General features: G+C 35.0%; 1 long non-coding RNA gene across 1 annotated transcript in view; it reads left to right on the top strand.

The window, feature by feature from the left end:
• The first annotated feature begins 4,941 nt into the window (after window positions 1-4,941).
• Window positions 4,942-6,000, top strand: part of LOC133661584 (uncharacterized) — an 89,576-nt gene continuing 88,517 nt past the window's right edge. The window contains exon 1 of the long non-coding RNA XR_009827962.1: window positions 4,942-5,072. This is a non-coding gene — a long non-coding RNA (uncharacterized LOC133661584). The remainder of the gene's footprint in view (window positions 5,073-6,000) is intronic.

Genomic DNA, 6,000 nt, shown 5'->3' with positions numbered 1-6,000 from the left:
AACCCAAAAAATATGTGATAATAACAACAAAAAACAATTTCATTATTTTAGTATCGTTTATATACTGATACTATACTAGGTATCGCTAGTATCGACATATGGATCGATCACCCCTACTTTACATTGAAGCTTTAGCAGTTAGCTACTTGTGTCGTCCTGCTCTGTGTGTGTGTGTGTGTGTGTGTAGCATGTTTAGCCATTCATATTCCTCTAGTCATCCAGTGATAATACTACTTGGAAGACACTTGGTTTACTTTCCACCATAGTGAAGAGGATTAGTATTTTAGAAGCAGATTCGCACTCTGAATGTCCCCGTTTTTCTTTGTGGTTCTTGTGGGAAGAGGCAAAAAAAAGGGTTTGCCACAGGGTGGTGCAATAGTACAAATATAGTTTCAGGGAAACTCGGTTAATTAAGAGAAGAGCCTTGTATTAAGTTTCTATGTAATTTTCACATTGTGAAGCTAATAAATATCTATTAAGTTGTGTCTGGTACTTATTACACCGTTGCAATGACAAGTTCTATTCATTTTGCACGTACGCGCAGTGCATCATGGGATAGTCAACTGGCTGCGCTACGCGAACATACGGATACTTTTAGTGGTCTTTATTTATTATCTAAAATATTTCCAACATGAAAGTGCCAGAACTGGCTCATTTGATAGACGAGTTGAAGCAGGGAATGAAATAATTACGTTAAAGTGTTTTTGGCCGGAGTGCAATATAAGAATTGATGACCGTTTACAGCACATGAGGACGGAAATACTGAGAATACCCGGATGTTGGGGTTTACAGGCATCTTTTACGTTATGCTAAATTCTCCAATTTAGACATCAGTGTGATTCGTTGCAGCCAACTTGCGAAAAATGTCGGGAAATAATACTTTTAAGATACAAACGACACCGGGATGGCAGGTGAGAATGTTTAACAGTCTGTGAGCTGTTGTTTCACTGTGAGACAACAGCTCACAGCTGTAAATCATCCAAGTGTCCACTAGAGGTCACTGTTACCCTGAATACTACAGATTTGAACAGATGGGTTACTGTTAATTTAAACAGCCCCATAATGTACTGCGTAAATGTGAACGCTCTGGCTTATTTTTACAGTTTAATGTCATACGAAACCCTTTTTTTTTTCATTATCGAAAAGTGTACTTGCTTAAACGTAAATGAATATGAATAGTTGTGTGAATACTCCAAAGCATTCACACATATGGTTTTCTACACCCAAAATTCCTCTATTATTATTATTATTATTATTCTCCAGATTTTGGCACACTCTACCTTCCACATTTTTCATCCGATTTAACCGTTCCAACTTCTAACTGTTCAGCCTATTCGGGAATCGTGGGATTTCCATTGACAAATTCCCCCAAATTTCCCCGAATTCCAGGTTTTCCGGGACATTTTTCCCATTCAAAATGAATTGGTCGTTTTTCAAACTTTCACCATTTCCACATTTTTAACCAATTCAAACCATTCCCCCTTCAACATATTCCACTCATCCTGGAAATTCAAACTATTGTTTTTCCAAGTTAAAAAAAATTCCAGGAATTCCCAGAATTCCCTTTTTTTCCAATCTTTTTTTACCCTTTTTTCTGGCGACTTCTCCTCCCACATTTTTCAACCCACTTCAACCGTTCCACCGTCAAAACATTCCTCTTAATTAGGAGGAAAAACAAAGTTGTTTTTTGAACTGGAAAAATTCCCGGTTTTCCCCAAAATTCCGTAATACCATTTCTCAATGAAAAATGTTACTACTTCAACATTTCTCGACCGATTTTGAAAAATTCCAACATCAACCATTTCAACTCATTCAGAACATTCACATTTTTTAACAGTTTCCCCAAAAATTCCCTCTTTTCCCAGAATTCTCATGAAATTCCCATTGAAATGAATAGGACATTTTTCAAAGTTCCACAATTCCCACATTTTTCATCCGATTCAAACTGTTCCAACTCCAAAATATTCACCCTGCTCGGGAATTGTGTGCTCTCCTTCAACATTTAAAAAAAATAACTCCCGGATTTCCAAGAATTCCCAGTTTTCAGGGACATTTTCCCCATTCAAAATGAATTGTCCAATTTTTAAACATCCACAATTCCCACATTTTTCAACTAATTCAAACCATTCCACCTTCAACATATTCCACTCATCTTGGAAATTCAAACTATCATTTTTCCCAGTTCAAAAAAATTTCAGGAATTCCCTGAATTCCCTTTTCTTCAAAGCCTTTTTCACCCTTTTTTCTGGCAACTACTCCCACATTTTTCAACCCACTTCAACCGTTCCACCGTCAAAACATTCCTCTTAATTTGGACGAAAAACAAAGTTGTTTTTTGAACTGGAAATTTTTTTAGTTTTTTATGTTTTCCCCGAAATTCCTGGATTGATTGATACCATTTCTCAATGAAAAATGTTACTACTTCAACATTTCTCGACCGATTTTGAAAAATTCCAACACCAACCATTTCAACTCATTCAGAACATTCAAATCTTTTAACATTTTCCCCAAAAAATCCCTCTTTTCCCAATTGAAATTAATAGGACATTTTTCAAAGTTCCACAATTCCCACATTTTTCATCCGATTTGAACCGTTCCAATTCCAAAATATTCAGCCTGCTCAGGAATTGTGTTCTCTTCTTCAACAATTTTTCAAAAAAATTCCCGGATTTCAAAGAATTCCCAGTTTTCAGGGACATTTTCCCCATTCAAAATGAATTGTCCATTTTTTAAACTCCCACAATTCCCACATTTTTTAACCAATTCAAACCATTCCAACATCAACACATTTCACTAATCACTAATTTTGTGTGTCTGTATGCGGAGTAAAACTATGGAACAAACTTGGATTTACAACACAAGCAATGCCAAACTATTAATCAATTTAAACTATTATACAAACATGGGGTCTGGTTCAAATATAGAGATGAGGGTCTTTAATTTGAATTGCTGTTGTACTCTGTCTCAAAATAACATGTGCTCAATGTTTCCTTACCATTATTGCTATGTTGTCTATTACCATTGTTGTTATTTTGTCTATTACCATTGTTGGTATATTCATTATTCCTACATTGTTGATACAAATTATTGTTACAGTGTAATAATTATTGTTACCTGTGGTAATACCACTATGATAAAACATTTGTATTATAATCCTTGAACAAATTAAGAGTGAAACTCATGTGAATAATCACTGAATGGAGAACTAAGGGTGGGATTAAATAAGTTATCTTCTTCCCACTCCCTTTCAGGCAAAACTGGACAATCATGCATTACATCAGGGGTGTCCAAAGTGTGGCCCGGGGGCCATTTGTGGCCCGCAGGTCACACATTTTAAAAATACGAATGAAAAAAATTAAAACATGATAAGTGGTATAAAAGAGCAAACAGGTGAAATGTAACAAGAAAATGTCGCAATGTTTACTCTAATAACACAAAGCTGCCATGCAGGCTGTTTCTTTCTTTAAAAAATAATAATGAATCAAAATCAATGTAATTATGAATTATTGACCTATTCAAGGCTCCAATTACATCACATCTGAGATATTTTTGGGGAAAATGTTGCATATTTTGTGTTTGCCATATAAAAAACTGAGCTGTTTTTTATAAAGAAGGGCCTAAAACGAACAAACGAAAAACATAAACAACAATAAAACGGATAATTGACGGATAGATCTGAAGTTGATCTCGAGATTATTGTGTTAAAAGTAAATAGTAAAAAAAAAATTGAATTTATTTTTTAACACTATAATTATTTGGATCGCCAATAATTTTAGTGTGATTTGTTTTTAAGTGTCTTTGCTCAAAAAATAATAATGAATTAAAATCAATGTTGTTATGAGTTATTGACCTTTTTAAGGCTCCAATTATTATATAATCTCAAATATTCCACTTAAAAATGTTATTGTGTGAAAATATTGCATATTTTGTATTTTTTTCCATTAAAAAACAGGGTTTTCTTTGACAACAAGAGCATACAACTTAAATCTTTAAACCTGTTATATTGACAGATAGACCTAATGTTGATCTAGAGATTTAAAACTTGAATAATAATAATAAAAAAATAATAATGCTGAATAATGACACCTTTTTAATATTTTTTTGACCAAAACCCTTTAGGCTCCCCGGGATCAAGCCTGAGTGGAGGCCTAAATGTATATTTTTTATACATATATTGTATTGGTTTTTAAAATAAAAAAATATCAAAATGGCCCCCGCTTGCTTTGATTTTTCAGAATGCGGCCCTCAGTGGAAAAAGTTTGGACACCCCTGCATTACATACTATACATTACCTTTTGCACTATAGTAATTTATATTATTATGTGTTGTCAACTTTGTACTTTTTTTTTAATTATTTTTTTTTATGTTATTGCCTGAAATAAATAAATAAATAAATGGGAAAAAAAATAAAAAATAAATCCAACTAACACTTTCCCAAGTTCCAAACCAAATTCTGTTTTTCCTGGAAATTCAAACTCTTGAACATTCAAACCATTCCAACATTCAAACTATTCTTACATTCATACTTCATTCTGTCAGCATTTCACTTCACACGCAATTCCTTCAGGAATTGCCTCATCTAGTTGCTTGTACTATTGCTGCAAAATAGTATTGTGCACTGTCCCAAAATATTCCTAAAATATCTTTCAGAAAACACATCAATAGTTTTAACCATATGTTATTCTATTCCAGCGATGGAGTGGAGCCCGAGAAGACTCTTTCATCTGTCTCTTTTCATGACGTATTTTTTGTGATAGTATGAATAAAGCTGGCGGTGCTGCTGCTGCCTTTGTGGAAATGTAAGTCAGATGTGAGTAGAACTTCTAAAGTACACTCCTTTTTGCCAGCTTTTGTGGTACGCACTCGAGACATTAAAACCAAATGAGCTTTTTACGGGCATAGCCTTAGACAGCTATTTTGGGGGCCTTTGCAGCTGTTGCCGGGGAAGTGGGCCCAATGCCACGTGTTGTTGAGGAAAGTGGGTAATTAAAGGTGATTGAACCGCTTTCTTATAAACAAAGGCGGACGCGCGCAATTTTTCAGAACTTGTACACATCAGCAGGTACCAGAAGGTAAGAAAAGTTGCTTTTGCATAATATTGCAAAACAAAATGCCAGATAAAATGTCGTACCTTATACACACACCATAATGATACTCATCAAGCTGCGGCTTCATAGCTTACCAAAGTCGTACTAAAACATTTTGGTAGATTTCTGAGCGCCGTGTGTAATGTTCTATATTTCCAATGGAACATATAAAATGCTGGTGTTGTTTAGTTGAGTCATATTGCCATCATATTGCAGTCTACTAGTGATGGGTTGATGAGGCGTCATGAAGCGTTTCGACACATTGCAAAACTATTGATACTGTGTCGATACTGTGTCACTAAATACTGACATCTGCTGGACATTAAAAATCCCTACAGGCAACCTGTGGACCGACTCAACTGACACTGATTTTATGACCTAGTACAGGGGTCGGCAACCCAAAATGTTGAAAGAGCCATATTGGACCAAAAATACAAAAACAAATCTGTCTGGAGCCGCAACAAATTAGAAGCCATATTACATACAGATAGTGTGTCATGAGATATAAATTGAATTAAGAGGACTTAAAGGAAGCTAAATGACCTCAAATATAGCTACAAATGAGGCATAATGATGCAATATGTACATATAGCTAGCCTAAATAGCATGTTAGCATCGATTAGCTTGCAGTCATGCAGTGATCAAATATGTCTGATTAGCACTCCACACAAGTCAATAACATCAACAAAACTCACCTTTGTGCATTCATGCACAACGTTAAAGGTTTGGTGGACAAAATGAGACAGAAAAAGTAGTGGCATAAAACACGTCCTAGAAAGTCGGAGAAAGTTACACATGTAAACAAACTAAGGTGAGTTCAAGGACCGCCAAAATTAGTAGGACAAAACGGCGCTCGCCAAATACTCGAATCAGTGAAGCATGTTTAATACAAACAGTGTGATTTATAACAATT

This window comes from Entelurus aequoreus, linkage group LG12 (genome assembly GCF_033978785.1).
Source record: "Entelurus aequoreus isolate RoL-2023_Sb linkage group LG12, RoL_Eaeq_v1.1, whole genome shotgun sequence".
In the NCBI taxonomy this organism is placed as follows: domain Eukaryota; kingdom Metazoa; phylum Chordata; class Actinopteri; order Syngnathiformes; family Syngnathidae; genus Entelurus; species Entelurus aequoreus.
Note: the sequence above shows the minus strand (reverse complement) of the source record. Positions and strands in the feature narration are given on the sequence as shown.